General features: G+C 43.0%; 1 long non-coding RNA gene across 2 annotated transcripts in view; it reads right to left on the bottom strand.

The window, feature by feature from the left end:
* Positions 1–22,549, bottom strand: part of LOC134356548 (uncharacterized) — a 44,688-nt gene extending 22,139 nt beyond the window's left edge. The window contains exons 1-3 of one of the 2 annotated variants that reach the window (XR_010020387.1): positions 22,379–22,549; positions 12,665–12,883; positions 7,933–8,074 (exon numbers count right to left, since the gene is read on the bottom strand). This is a non-coding gene — a long non-coding RNA (uncharacterized LOC134356548). The remainder of the gene's footprint in view (positions 1–7,932; positions 8,075–12,664; positions 12,884–22,378) is intronic. The other variant, XR_010020388.1, reaches the window with a different exon arrangement.
* Between the last annotated feature and the right edge of the window lie 1,143 nt (positions 22,550–23,692).

Below are 23,692 nucleotides of genomic sequence, written 5' to 3'. Positions count from 1 at the left end.
GAAATACCATCCAACTAGGGCATTCAACCAAAGTGCAGAAGACAACAAACTGCAAATACAAAAAGAAGAAATAAATGTTGAGAACATGAGATGAAGAGTCCTTGAAACTTGAGTTCATTGGTTGTGGGAACATGTTAATGATGGGGCAAGTAAAGTCGAGTGAAGTTATTCCCTTGATGGTTGAGGGTTGAAGGGAGTGATGGAAATGTCATTTCCAGTTCACAAGTGCAAAGGAAAATAAAATAATTTTTGCTCTGAACCCGAACGCAACACAACAAAATACACAATAAGATAAAGAGCGCAATAATAAAGCAACACAACAAATATAAATATGTGAGTTAGATAGATCGTATGTACATAAAGTGACGCTAGGTACAAGTGTACCCAAGGTGACTGACAGGAAATGATAAAGTAGTGATGATGTGGGGTGTGGGGTTAATCATTGGAGGTGTTGATCAGCCTTGCGGCTTGGGGAAAGTAACTGGTTTTGAGTCTGGTGGTCCTGGTATGGAACCTAGCTAGGCTCCTCCCTGATGGGAGTGGGAGATACAGTGCATGAACAGGGTGGGTGGAATCCTTCAATGTATTGCTGTCCTTCTCCCAGCACCTTTCTGTACATTTGTCCTTGATTTCGGGTAGGTTGGTGCCAGTTTTACTTGTTTGCTATTTATAATCTCTGGACTCATAAACTGGAGACATGAGTTCAAAACTGAGTGACACAACTGAACAATTTTAAAATCAGTTAATTAAATATTGTGGAATTCGAGAGCTTGTTTGAAACTACAGGATTGTTGCTAAAAAACACATCTGATTCACTAAAGTCCTCTGAGGAAGGAAATCTGTCATCCTTCCTTGTATTGGAATGCGGATGGTTCTAAGCTGGCTGCATAGCAGGTGAGTTACCCAATTCAAGGGCATTTAAGAAATTGCAATAAATTCTGACCATTAGTATAGCACCCACAATCTGTGAGTGAATAAATTTGTCAGCTGGCTGAGGAATTGTACTCTCCACCTGTGTCAGCACCTTCAGCAGAGGAGGAGCGAAAACTAGACAAATTCATTCGAATCAATCACTTTTTTTTCTTCTCCCCATCAATGGAGTATATAAAAAAACTCATCATTTAATTCTCCGAGGCTTTGAAATTAAATTGCAGGATTCTTGTGATTGCCTGAATTTCTTTCTTGCAGTTTCAGCAAAGGCATTAGCCCATTTAAAAATTAATGGGACGAGTGAGCCTGCTAAAATAGCAGGCGAAGGATTTTTAAGGCAAATGTGAAAAGCCCTTGTATACAGTTATCCCATAATACCATTACAAGGCCATTTAAAAAAAAAAACAGTTTTGACTTGGAAAAACAAGTTACGGCAATTGGTGCTAACAACCCAGATTCAGATTCATTAATTCATCGCGTGGGAGTTTGGACTGCACCCAATCAGTGAACAGGAGCACGATAAGAAGTGGCAACTTCACACACATCCAAGATTGAAGATTAAAAAAAGCAGTACTTCGTAGTAGTTTTTGGAGTTTGAACTATGCCCAATCAATGAATGAGATTCATTAGAAAGGGTGAATAAAAACAAGGTAGGAGCAAGTGGAGTGGTAATTGTGTGAGTGGACCAGAGTTAGAATGGGAAGTTTTGGCTCATCAGGTTTGGGCAAGATAAGTATCTGGTAATTTTCTTCTTCATCATCTTTATTATTCATTCCTCATCTATTAGGGTACAGTTAGAGCAGTGAGAATGGCTCCAGGGGGTGTATTTTGATCTTTGTGTGAGATGTGGGAATTCACGGAGACCTCCAGCCTCCTGGATGTCTACATAGGCACCAGGTGTACTGAACCGCAGCTCCTCAGAGAGCATGCTAAGGAACTGGAGCTGCAGCTCGATGACCTTTGGCTCACACGGGAAACTGAGGAAGTGATAGATAGGAGCAACAGGAAAGTAGTCACCCCAAGGTTGCAGGAGGTAGCTAATTGGGTGATTATCAAGAGAAGAAAGAGAAATGGGCTGCCAGTACAGAGTACCCTTGTGGCCATCCCTCTCAATAATAGATAGAATGATACATCTTGCGATGCATTATCAGTGATGTAAGCCAGGGTCACAGGGTGCTTCGGGTCTTTCAACGTCAGACACACTTGCCCGGATTGATCAGGCCCCAACTTGTGTCTGAGTAGCATTTTGCCATGAATCAATTTTTCTGATCCACAACCATCTCGAGGCTCGCTCTGCAGCCTCTGTGGAGCTCCTGACGGCTTTTCTCTTTTGGACTCCTGAGATGCTCAGCAGAGGGATTGACCACCAGGCCCTCTGCAGCCCACCTTCAAGAGCATACAGAGTGGTTAGTGTGTGGAATGGGCTGCCGGCAATGGTGGTGGAGGCAGATACAATAGGGTCTTTTAAGATACTTTTGGATAGACACATGAAGCTTAGAAAAATAGAGGGCTATGGGTAAGCCTAGTAATTTCTAAGGTAGGGACATGTTCAGCACATCTTTGTGGGCCAAAAGGCTTGTATTGTGCTGTATTTGGAAATCTGACAGCTCAGGTGGAACTTGAGCTTGTTTTGAGAACACCAATCCATTTTCAAGAGTACTAACTGTAGATTCCAGCTTCTCCACTCCCAGTTTTAAAAGAGAAGTTGTTTGTTACAGCTATTTGTCTTCAGTTTTACTCAAAGTTCAAGTTCAAAGTTCAAAGTAATGTATTATCAAAGTACCTATACATCACCATATACAATCCTGAGATTCACTTTCTTGTGGGCAATCACAGTAAGTAGAAGAAACACGATAGAATCAATGAAAGACCATACCCAACAGAGTGGACAAACAACCAATGTGTAAAAAGAAGCAAAAAACTGTGCAAATACAAAAATAAAGAAAAAAAATAAAAAAATAAATAATAAATAAATATTGAGAATATGAGAAGAAGAGTTCTTGAAAGTGAGTGCGTAGGTTCAGGGAGCAGTTCAGTGATGGGAAAAGTGAATTTCTCACCTCTGGTTCAAGAGTTAACCGTTGAGGGGTAATAACTGTTCCTGAACTGTTGGTGTGGGTCCTGAGGATCAGATACTAACCCTCACTATCAGGCTCTTGAACCAAAGGGGAAAACTTCACTAATCCCATCATTGAATCCTGTATCCTTGTCTGTAGAAACCAGGACGACCATGTGCCCACTGTCCCCATACATCCTTCAACACCATTTTAATTTGTACTGCCTTTCATGACTTTATGGTTGAATCTTCTGATGAGTGACAAGCTACCCAATATTGTCCACCACTACAGACATTTAGAGTCATGCAACCTGAGAAGAGTCCCTTCAGCCCAACTTATTTGTGCTAGTCAAAGTGGCCACAGAAACATAGTCTAATTTACCTGCACTTGATCCATTTTCTTCCAAACCTTTCCCATCTAATGTATCCACCATTGAGCACATCTACAAGGAGTGCTGCCACAAAAAAGCAGCATCCATCAGCAAAGAACCCCCCCCCCCCCCGCGTCATACAATCTATGCTGTCTTCTCACTGCTGGCATCAGGAAGGAGGTACAGGAGCTTTGGGTCCCACACCACCAGGTTCCCAAACAGTTATTACACTTCAGGCTGCTGAAGGTCAAGGGCTCACTGAATCTACAATTCATTTTCTCATTGTTATTTATTCATCTATTTATCTGTTTATTTGTTTGCTTGTGCACAGTTTGACTTTTGCATGTTGGATATTTGTCAGTCTTTGTATGTAGTTTTTCATTGTTTCTATTGTGTTTCTTTGTTCTTGCAAGAATGTTTGCAAGAAAATTAATTTCAGGGTTGGCTTGCGAGACCATGGATCTGCGCCTGGAAAGTCTTCAGTCTCCAAGGTGCAGGCCTGGGCAAGGTTGTATGGAAGATCAGCAGTTGCCCATGCTGCTAGTCTCCCCTCTCCATGACACCAATGTTGTCCAAGAGAAGGGCATTAGGACCAATACAGCTTGGCACCAGTGTCGTCGCAGAGCAATGTGTGATTAAGTGCCTTGCTCAAGGACACAACATGTTGGCTCGGCTGGGGCTCGAACTCACGACCTTCAGATCGCTAGTCGAACGCCTTAACCACTTGGCCACGTGCTCACATCAGGGTTGTATATGGTGACATATAGGCATTTTGATAATAAATTTACTTTGACCTTTCAACCTGTCCATGTGCCTTTAAAATGTTGATACTTTACTGACCTCATCCACCTCCTTTGACAGCTCATCCCATCATATACATTTATTTATTATGTAGTGAGATACAACATGGAATAGACCCGTCCAGCTGTTCAAGCTGTGCCACCCAGCAATCTCTCATTTTAATTCTAGCCTAATCACCGTGCAATTCACAATTACCAATTAACCTACCAACCGGATATCTTCGGACCGTGGGAGGAAACAGGAGCACCTGGAGGAAACCGAAAATGGAGAAATACAAACTCCTGACAGACAGCAGCGGGAATTGAACCTAGGTCGCTGGTAATGTAAAGCTTTGCGCTAGCCACTACACTACCATGCTGCTCAATACCCTCTCTTGTGTGGGAGAAGTTGGCCCTCAGCTTCCCATTAACTCTTTCCCCTTTCACCTTAAACTTGTGTGATTGGAGAATAGTTTTTCTTCCAGCTTCCTCCTGGATGCAATGTCCCAACGGATGGCCCACAAGGAACATTGGTGCCAGTGGATGGGGCACTAATCGGTTGCAGCAAACACTCTCTGTAACACTTGTTGTAGTGGAGCGTATTGACTGGCTGCATCACAGCCTAGTATGAAAGCATTAATACCCTTGAACGGAAAATCCTACAAAAAGTAATGGATACAGCCCAGTCCATCACTGGTGAAACCCTCCACACCGTTGAGCACAGCCACATGAAACACTGTCGCAGGAAAGCAGCATCCATCATCAGGGATGTCCACCACCCTGGCCAAGCTCTCTTCTCACTTTTGCCATCAGGAAAAAGGTACAGAAACCTCAGGGATCATACCACCAAATTCAGGAACAGTTATTCCTCCTCAACCATTAGGCTCTTGAACCAGAGGGGATAACTTCATTCAACTTCACCTGCTTCATCATTGAAATGTTCCCTCAACATATGGACTCACTTTCAATGTTCTCAATATTTATAGTTTGTTTATTTATTACAATTATTATTTCTTTCTTTTTGTATTTGCACAGTTTGCTGTCTTCTGCACTCTGGTTGAATGACCAAGTTGGGTGATCTTCCATTGATTCTGTTTTGGTTATTATTCTATAAATTTATTGAGTATGCCCTCAAGAAAATTAATCTTGGGGTTGTATATAGAGACATATATGTACTTTGAACTTTAAGAAATATGGTGTGGTTTCTTTAAACATCTGCAATTTATTTTTCAAAAAGTAAATTTCTTATTTATTAATTCATAATAATATGTGTTATTCATAACACAAATCAGTTTGTTAGATTGAAGCCATAAGAGATTGAGTATGTGTGTGTGTGTTTTAGGTGTTATTCACAGGACCAGTATTTAATATCAGTGAAGTACTTTACTCTGTGTCCCTTTAAGAACTGACTGTACAATGTGGTAAGACTTGGATATGTTATTGGATCAGCCATTGCGACTTAACCGAATATTTACTACTTTCAATAAAGGATGCTCTGTTGATAAATTTATCTCCGATATTTGCCTTTGCAGGCAGAAATGCTAACAAGCCTATAGATGCCACATTGAGTCTGGACTGTTACCACCTGAGAGGGCAGCAGGAGTGTTAACAAGTACAAAGAACTTAGAGACAGAATTTTCTGAGTAGATCAGTAATCATGAGGAAAAGTGGCTGGGCTGGTTACCTTGGACAGCTAGTGAGGTATGGGCAAGGTTGGGCAGTTTGTCTCTCATTGGCAATCTATTTATTTAGCGATACAGCATGGAACAGGGCCTTCTGGTGTAATGAGCCACACCGCCCAGCAACCCCCCTATTTAACACTAGCCTAATCACAGGGCAATTTAAAATGACCATTAAACCTACAAACTGGTACAGCTTTGGGCTGTGGGAGGAAACTGGAGTTCTCAGAAGAAACCCATTCGGTCATGGGGAGAACGTACAAACGTTCAGAATTGGAGTCCGAGCTCCGACGCCCCAAGCTGTAATAATGTTGCACTAACTGCTACACTATCGGTGTGCCCGTAGATATGAGACAATGCAATTTATTCCTTTAAGTGGAATAAATAGAAACAGTGCTGAGAGTGAATGACATTGTAAGGCCCAAGATATGACACAGAATGGAGCAAAGTGCCCATGTATCTATCAGAAGGGCACATTGCTGCTGGTAGGCAGGAGCAGATACCTGAGATGTTGGTGAGTCTACTTGCATTGTTAACTGTAGGTTGCACTTCATAAATCAAAATCTTGAAGGGAATTTTCAGCCCAGTGCAATCAGAATTTTTTGAAAACTTCAGGTTTGACATATGTAATCACATATGGAAACAGTTGGCAAATTTATGGTGAGGCTGAAATCACCGACAGTGAAGTGCAACTTCCAAATCAGTTCAGATACCACAGGAATGTTCAGCCTGCAGGCAGACTGGTAAAAGAATTTAGGTAAAATCTGTTAACATGGAGGATAGCTTCAGAGGGGAAATGTAGAATGTTGTTTAGTGGGGCAATGGTGTTTAATAATGTGAGTCTGTTTTGGTCATGGTGTAATTCTTGAGTGAAAGTGTCTGCCAAGGAAAACAGGATGGTAATGGCAGTTTCTTCTCTGTTGTCTGCAGCACCATATCAAACACAAGAGATTCTGAAGATGCTCAAAATCCAGAGTACACACACAAAATGCTGGAGGATCTCAGAAGGTCAAGCAGAGTTTATGAAGAGGAATAAACATTTGCTTATTTGGGGCAAGACCCTTCATCAGGACTGGAAAGGAAGGAGGAAAAATGGTTGGATAGATGTGCCTGCCTTCCTCCCTTCCGGCATTTCATGTGTATCACTTCATATTGTGTTGCTTCACTGAGAATGTAAGACACACGCCTCCATAAGGTGGGAAAGACCAACATAGCCTCATGTAAGCGGCAGGGAATATGACACTATGGATGAAGGTGCTCCAAACATCTTGGTGATTACAAGGTTGTACCTATACTGAATAGCTTGTAGAAATAGCAAATGATGTGTCTGTGGGTCACTCACTGTTTGATCTCAAATAGAACTAGCTGTTCAGTGTAACTACAGGATGAATCCTGGGGTGATCTCGTGGAAGTGTGCACACTCCGCTACAAGTACTTGGAGAGAAAGCAGCCGAGTATTGTCATCAATTCAGCCAGACAGACTTCACCGAAGGACTGGACTGCCTGTGAGCAGTACTACGAGTGGTCAGCTGAATCTCTTGTATTCATAGCCTGCTGCAGGAGCTCAGGGAATTGACAGGCATCTGTGGGTGGAGGGCAGGTAAATAGAATTGATATTTCAGGTTAATACTCTGCATCAATCTGAGAGTGACTAGGGAGATAGCAAGAAGAGAAGGGGAGTAGTGAGAAAGGAGTCTAATAATTCCCATTTTCAACTCCTTTACCTACCAGATTCCAGCTTGGCAGCCCTTTGTGTTCCTGCCTGTCTCTCTCCAGCAGTTGTCTTCATTTTTACCACTCTCCTACTCTCCCACAGCTCAGTCCGTTTTCCCCCATCATTATTTGTCTGTCTTTGTCGGCCTCCACCTATCATCCACCTGCTACTGTCTCCCAATACGAGCCCGCTCTCCTCCCCTACCTGGTACAACCTGCCTGACATTGTTCATCCTTCCTCAGTCCGGCAAACACCACTCTCCTTGTCATATTTATACTGACTCATCTCGCTTCTTTGCTGTCACACCGACCAAGGGCTTTGATTCCAAATGTCCACAATTCGCGGTAGCATAACTGTTAGCGTAACATTATTACAGCACCAGTAACCCAGGTTCAATCCTTACCTCTGTCTGTAAGGAGTGTGTATCTTCTCCTCATGAAGATGTTCCTTTCTTCAGGATGCTGCAGCTTCCTCCCACATTCCAAAGATCTATGGGTTAGCAACGCACACAAAATGGAGAAGGAACTCAGCAGGTCAGGCAGCATCTACGGAAAAGAGTAAACAGTCAATGTTACAGGCTGAGATCTTCTTCAGGACTGAGAGGGAAGGGGGAAGATGCTAGAACAAGAAGTTGAGGGGAGGAGGAGAAGGAGGATAGCTGATAGATGAATCCAGGTGGGTGGGAAAGGTCAAGGGCTGGAAAAGAAAGAATCTGATAGGAGTTATGAGTTAGCAGGTTAATTGGTCAATGAGTGTAATTGGGTGGTGTGGGCTTGTTGGACTGGAAGAGCCTATTACTGAGCTGTATCTCTAAATAAAATAAAATTCCTTGCCCTCCATAGGTGAAGCCTGACCCGCTGAGCTCCCTCAGAGGGTTGTGTGTTGCTCCAAGTCCAAACATCCGCAATCTTTCCCTGTGGGCACTACAAATTGGTTGAGAAATCATATCATCAGTGCAGACCATGAGGACCTGCCGAAGCTTTTAGCACAGCTGGAGGATTCTTCTCACCCAATGATACCGTGGTTCAAGGCTCGTATTCAGCGGGGACACAAGCTCACTTGTTGCTGCTTGCAACACACAAAATGCTGGAGGAACTCAGCAGGTAAGGCAGCGTCTATGGAGAGGAATAAATGGTCAATTTTTCAGGCCAAGAGCCTTTATCAGAGTAGCATCCTGTGTGTATTGCTCTGGATTTCATGCTTATTCGGAATCTTTTGTTTCTATTGCTGCTTGCATGTGTTAATAGCAGAAATAGAGCTATCAACAAAATGTACTTTATTAATGCAATAAGTCTCCACTGAGCTGCAGACTTAGCAAGGATATATGTGCTATACACTCAGTTCTTAAATAAATACTTATATGCTTACACTTCATGTTTAAAAACAAAAATATCCTCTGCAAAACATCAACAGAGTTTCCACTGCCATTAAATTCCAGAGGTTGAGAGGGAGCTGCTGACAATAAAATAGAATGAAGAGATGGTCGAGATTCAATACAGGGAGGACGCAACCTGTTTGCTCATGGTCCCCAAGACAGATACAGACATATCCAAGGATTCAGAATACATTTATTATCAAAGAAGGTATTAATTACACAATCTTGAGATTCATCTGCTCACAGGCAGCCACAAAGCAAGATACCCAAAAGAACCCAATTATAAAAAAAGACCAACACCTGATGTGCAGAGAAAGAGAGGAAAAAATATACAAATCGTGCAAACAATACAAGCAAGCAACAGCATTCTGAGTCAAATTGAGTCCATAGAGCCAGAGCCCAGATCAGCCGAAGTAGGCCCATATCCTCAGTCTCGGTTCATCACACAGTAGGGCATGAAGCACGTAGCAGCCAGAACAGTCTCACAGCCTCCGTGCCATGGAGAGAGGAGTAAACATTGTGGGAGAGCGAAATGAATCAGAGCCTGAATCTCTGGTCTCGACACTCTGCCTTTTCAGTCTATCATGGCCTACATTTAAATCGTCCCAAATACTGGGTCAACCTCAGTGGGACCCAGGCGGCGCCACAGCAATATTCTCCGGGTCTGTACCCCAGTCCGACACCATTCTTGATCGTTCCGAATCTGCTCGGTGCTTTGATCGATTGAAACTTGCTCCCGGTTTAAGTGGACGGGCTCCAAAACTCCTCTGCACTGACTCCTCTCTGAATTGTTCGCTCCAACTCCATCCCTGACTCTGACACTGCCTCGTCGAACATGCCATGCTCCGACTTTGCCTCGCACCTGCACGGGTCAAACCTCCAGTCGGCCTTGTCTTCAGGCTTGCCTCGTCATTGTTTGCGGTGATAGCTTACAGCAATACACCACGGAGGTGTGTCATTAATAAAGTAACACTTCGTGGACTGTGAAGTTACATTGAATAGAACATTTGTCAACAAGCAGTTTCCATTGCCCACTTGTCTGTGCAATTAGGAGCTCTCAGTATTCGGCAAGCTTGATCTGTCCCTTGCCAAAGCAGATTTGAATGTGTTGTCAGGGAGCCACAGTCAGCCCGTTAGTTTATCACATGTGCATCAAAATGTACAGTGAAGTGCTCTGTTTGTGTTAGCAACCAGTAAACACTAAGGGTGCACAGGGACAGTCCATAAGTGTCAAAGTTCAAGGTACATTTATTATCAAGGTATGTGTACTAAGTACAACCTTGTGATTCATCTCCTTACAGGCAGCCACAAAGCAAAGAAACCCAATAAAACCCATTAAAAAATAAAGAAGACCATCAAACCCCCAAAGGATAGAAGAAAACAATTTGTGCAAACAATAAAAGTAAACAAATATCATTCAGAACTGACATTCATGGAAGTGAGATCACAGCCGGTTTGGTTTCACAAGGGAACTAGTCCCACCGTCTTGTTAAGTAAAGTTATGTTCAAGAGTTCAACGTTCAAAGTAAATTTATTATCCAAGTACATGTGTGTCACCATATGCAATCCCAAGATTTATTTTCTTGCAAGCATACTCTATAAATCCAATAACCGGAATAGAATCAGTGAAAGACCACGCCAACAGGGTGGACAGCCAGTGTGCAAAAGACAAACTGTGCAAATATAAAAAGGAAGAAAAAATAATAAAAATAAATCAATAGGCGGTGAATATTGATAACATGAGGTGAAGAGTCCTTGAAAGTGATTCCATGGGGTGTGGGAACATTTCAACGATGGGGCAAGCGAAGTCATCCCCTCTCATTTAGGCCCCTGATGGTTGAGGAGTAATAATTGTTCCTGAACCTGGTGGTGTGAGACCTGAGGCTCCTGTACCTTCTTCCTGATGGCAGCGGTGAGAAGGTAGCATGACCTAGGTGGTGGGTGTCCCTGATCGTGCATTCTGCTTTCCAGTGACCACACTCCATGTAGATGAGCTCAATAGTGGGGAGGGCTTTACCCATGATGGAACGGGCTGTATCCACTACTTTTTTTGTAGGATTTTCTGTTCAATGCTCTTAGTGTTTCCATACCACGCTGTGATGCAGCCAGTCAATATACTTTCCACCACACATCTATAGAGGTTTGTCAAATTTTTAGATGTCATGCCAAATCTTCACAAAGACCTAAGGAAGCAGAGACACTGCTGTGCTTTCTTCATAATTGCACTTAAGTGCGGGGCCCAGGATAGGTCCTCTGCTATGATAACACCAAGGAAATTAAAGTTGCTGACCTTCTCCATCTCTGATCCTCCAATGAGGAGTGGCTGATGCACCTTTGGTTTTCTCAATAATCAATGGTCAATAATCATCTCCTTGGTCTTGCTGATATTGAGTAAGAGGTTACTGTTGCGGCACGATTCAGTCAGATTTTCAATCTCCCTCCTATACACTGACTTGTCACCACCTTTGATTTGGCTGACAACAATGGTGCCATTGCCCAAGCATGCTTCCCAATCCCCAGAGCCAATTTCCAGTTCCAACAGCCCTGGAAGTCGATGGACCTCGACAGTTGTGTCATGGGTCTGGAAGCATCCCGGACTATTAGAACTGGTGTTGGAGTCAGCAAGATCCACTGTCTGGGGCATCAAATCGAATCAAAGTCCAAGCAGGAGGCCGCAGAGACTGCAATGCGGGGCATCCAGGGCTGTCAGAATTAGAACTTTAGTTACCCAAGATCCACAAACCTGACTGTCCGGGTAGGCCCATTGTCTCTGGCTGCTTTTGCCCCACTGATCCCATGTCCTCATGCCACTACTCCATTCTACCTCTCTTGGTTCAGCCTCTTCCCATGTACATCCACAACATTTCTCAAGCTCTTGATCTCCTCACTAACTTTCAATTACCTGGTCCTGACCACCTCATTTTCACCATGGATGTCCGGTCCCTGTACAATCCTATCCCCCATCAAGAAGACCTTAAAGTTCTCTGTGTCTTTCTCAATAAAATAACCAACCAGTCCTCTTCTACCCCTACCCTTTTTGTCTGGAAGAACGGGTCCTCAGCCTCAACAATGTTTTTCTTTGCTACCACCTACTTTCTCCAGACTTGAGAGGTAGTCTTGGGTGCACACGTGGGCCCTAGCTAAGGCTACCTTTTCCTTGGCTACGTAGAACAGTCCAGGTTCTAATCCTTTCCCGTTAGTGCTTCATGCTCCCATGCTAACCTCATCAATTTCACCAGCTATGCCTCCAACTTCCACTCTGCCTTTAAATTCACTTGGTCCTTTTAGATAGATAGATAGATAGATAGGTATACTTTATTAATCCCGAGGGAAATTTGGTTTCGTTACAGCCGCACCAACCAAGAATAGAGTGTAAATATAGCAATACAAAAAACCCCAACAATCGAACAACAAAATGCAAAACTATGCCAGATGGAAAATAAGTCCAGGACCAGTCTATTGGCTCAGGGTGTCTGACCCTCCACGGGAGGAGCTGCACGTTCGATGGCCACAGGCAGGAACGACCTCCCGTGCCGCCAAGAGTTGTATCACGGTGGAATGTGGCCGAAGTCCAACAGTAAAAAGTTCAATATCCTCGATCGTAATATACCCCGGATTGCACCATCCGTTGTTAGCCAGATCAGTAAGCACCCCACTCCTTCACGCTTACTGCTCTCGCACTTCCGGTCAAGCGGAACGGTATTACCCACCGAACTCCTCTTCTCCAAAAGTCTCTGTTGTCTCGACCCAGTCCTCTTACCTCGGCTTTGTGATCCCCCTCTGCATCCTCTGTGTGTTTTCCTCCGGGATTTCAGCAGGGGTGTCTGCCGCTCTGTTCGCTAAGCCGGCCGGAATTTGCTGATCCGTGGAATACACAATGCGACCTTGCTTCTGTCCCGCTTGTCAGGATGTAACCATTTCCAGCGCTGAAGAAAACCCAAATAAAACTCTCTCTACCAGCATATTAGAGAGGGTGCAGCTTCGACGTGTTACCGTGAGAAAAAAAATACAAAAAATAACGTAAATTAAAAAGTAAGAAGAAGAAAGTAAAAGAATAGATCGGAACGGGTGTACCAGGTTGCATGCATGACCGGTGCATGCGCACTTATTTTCTGACACCTCCCTCTGCTTTCTCAATCTCTCTGTCTCCATCTCTGAAGACAGACTGCTAACTGACACCTTATATAAACCAACTGATTCTCATGGTTATTTTGACGATGCCTCTTCCCACTCTGTCTCCTGTAAAAATGTCATTCTCTTTTCTCATTTCCTTTTCTCCGCTGCATCTGTTTCTAGGATGACACTTTCCATTCTAAGACATTAGAGTTCTTCTTTTTCAAAGAATAGGATTCCCTTTCCTTCATCATTGCTGTTGCCCTCACCTGCATCTCCTCCATTGCCCAAAAATCTGCCTCACAATATCTTTCCACTGCTTTAATAATGATGGAATTCCTCTTGACCGTACCTAACACCCCATGAGCCTCTGCATCCAACACATCATTCTCTGAGACTTCCATCATCTCCAAAGGGATTCTATCTCCAAACATACCTTTACCTCCCCCCTCGCTCCACTTTCTACAGGGACTGCTCCCTCAGTGACTCCCTTGGCCATTCGTCCCTCCCCACTAATCTTCCTCCTGGCACTTAACCCTGCAGGCAGCCAAAATACTACACTTGCCCATTCATCTCCTCCATCACCTTCATTCAGGGCCCCAAACAGTCCTTCCAGGTGAGATAACACTTCACCTGCAAAACTATTGGGGTCGTCTATTGTGACCTATGCCCCTGATGTGACCTCCTCTACACTGGTGAGGCCCATTGTAAATTAAGAAATTGTAAAGCAGAATTTCCTGGTAGCCAGATATCTTAATTCCAATTCCCATTCTCATTTTAACAAGATGATGCCACCCTCAGGGTGGAGGAGCAAGACCTTATATTCTGTCTGGATAGCCTCTGACCTGACAGCATGAATATCAATTTCTTCTTCCAGTAAAATAATCCCTCCCACTCTACTCTTCTTCTGTTCCCCACTCTGGCTAATTATCTCTTCTCACCTCCCCCTGGGTCCTCTCCTCCTTCCTTTTCCCCTATGGTTCACTCTCCTCGCCTATCAGATTCCATTCTCTCCAGCCCTTTTCCTTTCCTACCCACCTGGCTTCTCCTGTCACCTTCCAGCTAACCTCCTTTCTTTCCAGTGCTGAAGAAGAGTTTCAGCCCTAAAATGTCAACTTTTTATTCATTTCCATAGATACTCCATAAGCAACCCGCCATTATAGAGGCAGGAGGTAAAAGACAGCCTCTGTTACAAACATAATTTGTGTATGTGAGCATACCCTGTTCCGTTTCCTGTGGTCACAATTTGGCGTCATGCTTTTCTGTCAACATTTAACATCCGTCTGGCCCAAGTAAATATTTTGAAAGGAACCACAGATGTAAACTGCTGCCTGCTGCATTGTTGCAAACTGCTTGCTAGCTGCAGCTCCATCGCATCTTGTGGTATCGACAGCTAACAACTCACTTCAGCTGTTACTATTTATGACCCATCGAGTAAAATCCTCGGTATCTCTGTTGATCTTGAAATTAATTAATACTGTAATACCCAGCCCTGTAAAATATTTTATTCGTAATAGCTGCTGGCATACACACACACAAAGCTTACAGTCTCTCTCTCTCGCTCCCACACACATGCACTCTTTCACTCTCACGCACACATTCCCTCTCATACTCACCTTCTCACACACTTAGCTCTCACACACACACTGTCTTTTCCGCTATCTCACACTCAGACACGATTACTCACTCTCTTGCACACTCATACTTTTTCTAAGCTCACTCACTACCTCTCACACTCACTTACACACCCACATGCATGGACATTAGAAATATACAAAAAACTGAAAATAGTGGCAATAAAACTCTGTGCTGGCTATAAATGTCAAGTATAAAGAATTAATTTTCTCATTCGTTGTGCTTTAAAAATAGCTTTGGAAGTGCTTGTGTAGATGATTGAGCAACTTATCCAATTTGTCGATAGGTTGCGCTGGTCAGTGGAAGAAAAAACAGAAAGAATAAATACCCAGATGGGGATAAGACGGAAAATCACATATGTACACAATTACATTAAAAAGAATGGAGGTATTATTGAGGAAAAGAGAGCAGCATGACTTGGTTTGTAAGTGTTATTACCAGTTTTAACATGCACTTTATAGAAGTAAATTAATCTCATAAGTCCGCAAACACGAGGAAATCTGCAGATGCTGAAATTTCAAGCAACACACATAAAAGTGCTGGTGAACGCAGCAGGCCTGGCAGCATCTCTAGGAAGAGGTGCAGTCGATGTTTTGGGCCAAGACCCTTCGTCAGGACTAACTGAAAGAAGAGATAGTAAGAGATTTGAAAGTGGGAGGGGGAGGGGGAGATCCAAAATGATAGGAGAAGACAGGAGGGGGAGGGATGGAGCCAAGAGCTGGACCGGTGATTGGCAAAAGGGATATTAGAGGATCATGGGACAGGAGGCCCAGGGAGAAAGAAAAGGGGGAGGGGGGGAAAAAGACTAGAGGATGGGCAAGGGGTATAGTGAGGGGGACAGAGGGAGAAAAAGAAGACAGAGAAAAAGAATGTGTGTATATATAAATAATGGATGGGGTACGAGGGGGAGGTGGGGCATTAGCAGAAGTTAGAGAAGTCAATGTTCATGCCATCAGGTTGGAGGCTACCCAGACGGAATATAAGGTGTTGTTCCTCCAACCTGAGTGTGGCTTCATCTTTATAGTAGAGGGGGGCGTATGGGGTGTCAGGGAGGGGTAGCACCTCTGGTGGGGGAACATGTCGCATCCTTTTCAGGGCTGTTAGTCCACCTTTGGTCCCCACCTGGCACTCAGCTCTCACCTGTGGCTCCCCGTAGCTGTTTGCATGCGACAGCGGCCACGCCCTGGGCAACGGCTTCGACAAGCCGGCTAAACGAGGTGAGGGTAGCCGACGGGTCTCAAACCCTCGGTGAGATAGGGAGTTCTCTATCCCAGCATGTGAAGACAGACCCCGGCGGACTGAGCGGACGAGACCAATGGAAGGTCCAACGGTCAGGAAGGCGATCTCTGCAAGCGTCGTGGAACATGTAGAGCAGGACAAGACACAGAAGACGTCCTGGTCATCCACTGCGCCTAGTCCCATCTCCAGCCGTCTAGACTCTGTCTTGCCACTGGATCCAGATGGGAATTGGGAAGAGAGAGTGAGGCTGATGCTGCGCAACTCTCCCTCACTTAAATCCAAGTCACGCGCTAGTCTCGACATCATCAATAATGGTGTCGAGGTCCTCATCAATGTCAATGATGGACGAACATGATGATGATAGTAGAGGAGGCCGTGGACAGACATATCAGAATGAGAATGGGATATGGAATTAAAATGTGTGGCCATAAGTTCAGTTTTTTATTAACAACTGAAAGTACAGAATTTTGCTAAATGCTGATTAAAAACACCATTGAGTGATCGAAAGAAACTGAGAAGAAGTGCAAGGATTTCACTGCTGTAAGAAGGAAGCTGAATGGTTGTTAGGCACTCTGGTCCTCCAGACTGAACGCAACTTATATTTCTAACCGGGTTAGTCCGAATGATAAAGAGAAAGATTAATTTTACTTGTTACACTTACATTGAAACACACTGTGAAATGGTCCAATTGTGCCAAATCAAATCAGTTAGGACTATGCTGGGTTGACTGCAAGTGTTGCCACGCTTCTGGCGCCAAAGTAGCATGCCCACAAATTGCTCCCTGTAACACGTACTGCTGGAGGAAACCAGGGCATGCACGCAGTCATGAGGGGAACGTATGAGCTCTTTACAGACAGTGGCGGGAATTGCATCTGTGATCGCTGATGTCGTAGTGATCTGCTAACCACGAAGCTACCACAACACGCGCAAAATGCTGGAGGAAATCCGCAGGCCAGGCAGCATCGATGGAAAGAGTAAACAGTCAAAGTTTTGGGTCGAGACCCTTCATCAGGACTGGGAAAAAAGAGATGAAAATCAGAGTGTGAAAGTGGCGGGGGGCCTAGAGGAGAGGAAGAAGTACAAGGTAGTAGGTGATAGTTGAAACCAGGAGATAAAGGACTGGAGAAGAGGAATTTGATAGGAGACGACAGAAGCCATGTGAGAAAGGGAAGGGGGAAGCATCAGATGGAGGTGTTGGGCAGGTAAGAAGATAAGGTGAGAGAGGAAAAGGGGAATGGAGAAGGAGAAGGTGGGGCAATTACCGGAAGTTCAAGAAATCGATTTTCACGCCATCAGGTTGGAGGCTACCCAGATGGAATGTAAGGTGTTGCTCCCCCAACCTGAGTGTGGCCTCATTACAGAAAAAGAAGCCATGGACTGACAAATCTAAGCTACCATGTTGGAGGCGAGGGAGACACAGGGATGAAAAAGATGTTTGAGAGAGCAGTATTGACAACAGAATCAGGGGTTTCTCCCCTGTATATGGTAGTCCTGCACTAGTTCTTAAATTAGGCAGAAGAGGAACAAATTTGATGCTTACAGTGGAATAAAAAGAAGGCAGCGAGTCTAACAAAAGGAACTTGAATACACATTGAGACTGATCTGTATTGCCAGCCTGTTGAATGTTCGGGTCATCCATGAGTAACTTTATTTCCTTGCTATTTCTGAAACCTGCCTCAATATTTTCTAACCCCAAAAAACGAGACACTGCACTCCTGCCAAATTAAATATTATTCCCTACAGATCCACACCCACTGGGAGCTGGATTCAGGCCATCCAAACACCAGCTGTGTGAGAGAGAGGGGACTTTCATTCAAGCCTCCTGGGTCCCAAGAGTGACAGGGTAACGTCACTCAAAGCCCACACGGCAACTTTAAATGACTGCAGTCATTCCAAGCTAATTCATTCCCGTTGCAAATATTTATTAAAATTAATGTCCTATGACAAAGTTTTATGTAGACATAAAAGAAACCCAACTTATTTTATGTCTTTTGGCCCTGTTAGCATGGCTTGTGAGATGATTGGAAGTGCTATCAAGGCTGAAGTATTGAACGGGATAATAGAACAATCATAAAAACATTCAACCCTACGTGCCAAGAATCATCTACTGTTGGATGTCTTTGGTTAAGTTCTAGATGGGAGTTTGGAGAAACGCTATTGAGATTCTGGATTTCATCAGCCATCAACATGAGGGCAATCCAGGTAGAAATTGGCAAATTTATTGATTAAAAGTTATTGATTAAAGTGCTCTTGAGTAATGCTCTGCAACACTTACACATATTTTCCTTCTTTGTTAAAATTAAATCCCACATTGCTTTGGGATTTAATTCACCCATTTTTAAGAAAGTCTGGAACGGAGTGGACTGCAGAGACGTGTAAAATTAGTCAGCTCCATCATGAGAACTAGCCTCCACAATATCCAAGAAATCTTCAAGGAGCGGTGCCTCAAAAAGATAGCGTCCATCATTAAGGACCACCCCACACCCCCCGCTTCCCAAGACATGCCCTCTTCTCATTGTTACCACCAGGAAGGAGGTACAGAAGCCTGAAGGCACACACTTAATGATTCAGGAACAGCCTCTGCTGTCCAATTTCTGAATGGACATTGAACCCATGAACAATACCTCACTACTTTTTCATTTCTATTTTGGCACCACTTATTTAACTATTTGATGTATTTGATATTCACTGCGATTCACAGTTTTTTTATTATCATGTACTGCACTGTACTGCTGCCACAAAGTTAACAAATTTCACAGCAAATGCCAGTGATATTAAATTTGATTCTGATGCTGAAAACTGGGTGCACCAATTTACTGAGATTAAAAGATCTGCAAATTGCCGGGTTTGAAAAGTTTCAAAATGTTTAATTCAAAAAGAATTAATTTAGCGACTTGTGTACACCACTGAAAATGTTAAATGAATCAATGCGTTTTTTTTAGTTTTAATCATGTAAAGTGATTTTAAGTCACCTGACTCAGATGTGGAACCAAACACCCATATTAAATTGTTTATTCTTTGTGATTATTTAAACAAAAGTTCCATGAAATCAGCACTCTTTAATGTGTCAGGGAATGCTTTATAATGGAAAGTAGAAACCATTATGTTGCATTACACTCTCCAATTTTACTGGATTGTGGAAGATTTTATGCGTGTGATTATACAAGTAGAGTTTTAATAAATATTTGGAGACTAACCTAGCAGCCACATCTAACTCCACAATGGAATATTATTTTGAAGAGAGATACTTGAAACAAAATTTCACTATAGACTCTTCACTATAAAAGAAATAACTCATGCCTCACGCCTGAATATTTGACTGTGTAGGGATCGTGAATTAATTTTGAAATACAGCAGTTTTTTTTTACAATGTAAAGTGCACTTTGCCAGCACTGTACATTGAAGAGGTGATGCTTCCCTGACACACACACCCTAAGCCATAAAATTTTCATAGCTTTCAACCGCTCCTACGAGATTTGTGGGGTCCCATTGGATGTTGAACACTATTGGATAGAAAATGGTTCTAAACTTGTCTCCATACCCCTAATGCTGGTCAGACTCCATGGACAGCCGAGATGTCCCGGCGTTCTGCAGGGGATTTGCCTCTCTGGAATACAAAAATGGGCCTCATTCATTACGACTGGCTGATTAGGAAAGTACCCAGCTTTAACAGAATCAGAGCCAGGTTTAATATCACCGGCATACGTCATGAAATTTGTTGTCTTTGTGGCAGCGGTGCAGAAAAAGAAACATGAATTATGGTATATAGATATATATATATATAATAGTTAAATTAAATAAATAGTGCAAAAATACAAATAAAAAACAGTGGGGTAGTGTTCATGGGTTCAATATCCATTCAGAAATCAGATGGCAGAGGGGAAGAAGCTGTTCCTGAATCATTGAGTGTGTGCCTTCAAGCGTCTGTACCTCCTTCTCAATGGTAGCAACGAGAAGAGGGCATGTCCTGGGTGATGGGGGTCCTTAATAATGGATGCCACCTTTTTGAGGCATGGATCCTTGAAGAGACTACAGAGACTAGTGCCTATGATGGAGCTGACTAAGCTTTATTTTAGTTTAATAAGACCATAAGTCATAAGTGCAGAATTAGGCCCTTCAGCACATCAAATCTGCTCCAGCATTGGATCATGGCCGTATATTTTTCCTCTGAACACTATTTTCCTGCCTTCTCCCTGAACCTTTTGATGCCCTTACTAATCAAGAACCTGTCAGCATTAAATATACAGTTTTGTGCAAACACCTTAGGCACATATATACAGAATACCCATAGCTAGGGCGCCTGAAATTTTTGCAGAGTAATGTATTTCTCAACGTGGAGCAGAGAGCAAATTTGTAAATCTGGTGGGAGCAAAAGATGTTAGGAATGGCCATGGTGGTGCGCCACAGGAGGGATGAGGGACAGGTGGCAGAGGAGTCCTCGAGTAGGGTGGGTGACACAGGTACAGACACACCCAGCCCTGAGACGCCAGGTAAGATCACTTGATTCCAGTGATTGGTATACTGTATTGATCATTACAGAATGTCTCTCAGGTGCTTCCTACTTCTTTCCATCTCCATTCCCCTTTTCCCAACCATAATTTCCTTTTCCCAGTCCCTTTACCACTCTCAGTCCACAATAGAGACCCATATCAGGTTTATCGTCATACACATACGTCATGGAATTTGTTTTTTTTTGTAGCAGCAGTACAGTGCAATACATAAAATTACTACAGAACTGTGCAAAAGTCTTAGTCTCCCTAGCTATATATATGTGCCTAAGACCTTTGCACAGGACTGTGTGCAGTGACATGGCAATGAATTCCACAGATTCACCACACTCTGGGTAAAGAAATTCCTCTTCATCTCTGTTATAAATGAATGTTCTTGTATTATTAGGCTGTGCCATCTGGTCCTAATGTTTTTGATTAACTTTATTTTTTTATTTATTTTTAACTAATTGTCTTGAATTTTATTTTCTTTGAAAGCCTACAAATGGCGTTCAGATACTGAGATCCGGCAAACTCTTTGCATGGTGAGATGTTAACAAGCATTTCAGGGGTGTAAATGGTCATCAAGATCAGGACCCAGGGTCTGGTTCTTTACTTTGGGTGTTCACCACCAGACACAGCATTCCCTCCACTTCTCCTAGGTCCTTTCTTCTATCTCCAATATCCACTTCCCTTTGCAATGCTTTGTTCCAAACAACCACAAGAGATGCATCATCTGCTCTTACACTTCATCTGTTACAGACCAGATGAAGCAGGAATTTATTGATACTTAATCTAATCTGGTATATCACATTATGAATGTGTGACCATGTTCCATGTGGATTATAGAACATAGAGCAGGACAAAAGTATGGACCATTCAGCCTGCAATGTTATGCTGACCTTTTAATCTACTCCAAGATCAACTAAGCCTTTCTCTCCCATATTGCCCTCCAGTTTTGTTTCATTCATTTGCCTTTCTGAGTTCCTTAAATGTCCCTAATGTATCTGCATCTACCAATTCTACAACCTCAGAATTTAATATTGAATTTAATAATTTCAGCTAATTACTTCTTTCTCTTTACCCTAACCGAAGAGATTCTGCAGATGCTGGAAATCCAAAGCAACAAACACAAAGTGCTGGAGGAACTCAGCAGGTCAGGAGCATCTAAGGAGAAGAGCAACCAGTTGACATTTTGGGCTAAGGCTTCTCCACAGATATTCCTTGGCCTGCTGAGTTCCTCCAACATTTTGTGTTTCTTATCTGTAGAATCTCTTGTGTTGTCCTGATGAAAGCTCTTGGCTCGAAATATTGACTGTCTGTTCCTCTCCATAGATGCTGCCTGATCTGCTAATTTCCCTCAGATTTTATGTTTACCATATAACCATATAACAATTACAGCACAGAAACAGGCCATCTCGGCCCTTCTAGTCCATGCCGAACTCTTACTCTCACCTAGTCCCACCGACCTGCACTCAGCCTATAACCCTCCATTCCTTTCCTGTCCATATATCTATCCAATTTAACTTTAAATGACAACATCGAACCTGCCTCAACCACTTCTGCTGGAAGCTCATTCCACACAGCTAACACTCTCTGAGTAAAGAAGTTTCCCCTCAAGTTACCCCTAAACTTTTGCCCTTTAACTCTCAACTCATGTCCTCTTGTTTGAATCTCCCCCACTCTCAATGGAAAAAGCCTATCCAGGTCAACTTTATCTATCCTCCTCATAATTTTAAATACCTCTATCAAGTCCCCCCTTAACCTTCTATGCTCCAAAGAATAAAGTCCCAACTTGTTCAACCTTTACACTGTTGTAAAGTGTTATAAAGCTGTGTCCCTTTGTTTCATTTTAATCTTTTCTAAACCTAACCTCATCACTCAATTTCCTCTTACTCTCTCCACACTCACCTCTCATTACAACTTGTCCTGATGAAGGGTCTCTGCCCAGAACACGGTTCAAAGTACATTATTATCAAAGTATGTATGCATTATACTACCTTGAGATTTGTCTCCTTACAGTCAGCCATAAGACGAAGAAACCCAAAAGAATGCATTAAAAAAAGACCATCAAACACTCAATGAGCAGGGAGAAAAACTAAATCGTGCAAGCAATGAATGCAAGCGAATGATGTTCTGAGCAAGTCCACAAAGCCAGTCCAGTCCACAGATTGTTAGTTCAGCTCAAAGTGAAGCAGTGAGCTGCATCAGCCCTTTACTCGACACTATTAATATTAACATTATTAAACATTAACTGTTTATTCCCCTCCACCAATACTGCCTGACATGCTGAGTTCCCTTTCATTTTATGTGGTGTTGCTCTGGGTTTCCAGTATCAACAGATTCTCTTGTATATTTAATTTCTCCCGTTCTGTCAAGAGTTCTTGATAAGAAGCATTGGGGAGTATTGATTTCTCCTCTTGTTCTGTCTCACCTCCATATGCTTTCTCTTTCTGCCTCAGATAGTGATTTGTTGCCAAGTATTTTTACTTGCAAAGTTGGCATTGACATAATCTTTTTAACTCAGCAGAACAAACTGGCAATCTTCAATGTTAGATAGTGTGTGAAGGGAGGAACGGAGACAAGATTTCTTTTCATATTACATAATTACACATGCTGATCCATGCTCTAAGCTCACTTGTCTTTCCTACAATACTCCTAGCATTGAAGTAGATGCACCTTGGAAAGTTATCCTTACCATGCTCAACCTTTCGATTCCTGTATTCGTATTTATACTTAACAACATTTTTTTTTCCCCCACAACCACTGCCCTATCTGTCCAGGCATTCTGGTTTCCATCTCCTCACAACCCGAGTTTAAACTTCCCAGAGCAACATTAGCAAACCTTTCTGCAAGTATGTATGTCCCACTCCAGTACAAGCGCAAACTGTCCCATCTGTATTGGTCTCAGCTTTCCTGAAAGAGAGCCCAATAATACAAAAACCTGAAGTCCTCTCACCTGCACCTTCATTGGCAATGACATGGACCTCAACCTCTGGCTACTCATCCTCTCCTTTAAGAAAGTTATGGACTTGATTTGACCCTGGCACTGGGAGGCAGCACACCATCATGAATCTCATTCCCATACACAAAACGTCCTGTCTATTTCCCTGACTATCCCCTGTCACTAATGCTCTCCTTATCTACCTACTTCCATTTTGAGTCACAGAACCAGACTCAGAGAATTGATTGCTGTGAATTTCCTCTACCAGTTCATTCCACCCAACAATATCCAAAGCAGCATATTTGTTATTGAGGGAATCGTTTCTTCTTAATGACATTCTTCAGAATTGAAGGACATTTAGAAATATGCA

This window comes from Mobula hypostoma, chromosome 14 (assembly GCF_963921235.1).
Source record: "Mobula hypostoma chromosome 14, sMobHyp1.1, whole genome shotgun sequence".
Taxonomy (NCBI): domain Eukaryota; kingdom Metazoa; phylum Chordata; class Chondrichthyes; order Myliobatiformes; family Myliobatidae; genus Mobula; species Mobula hypostoma.
This window is presented reverse-complemented; position numbering and strand designations above follow the sequence as displayed.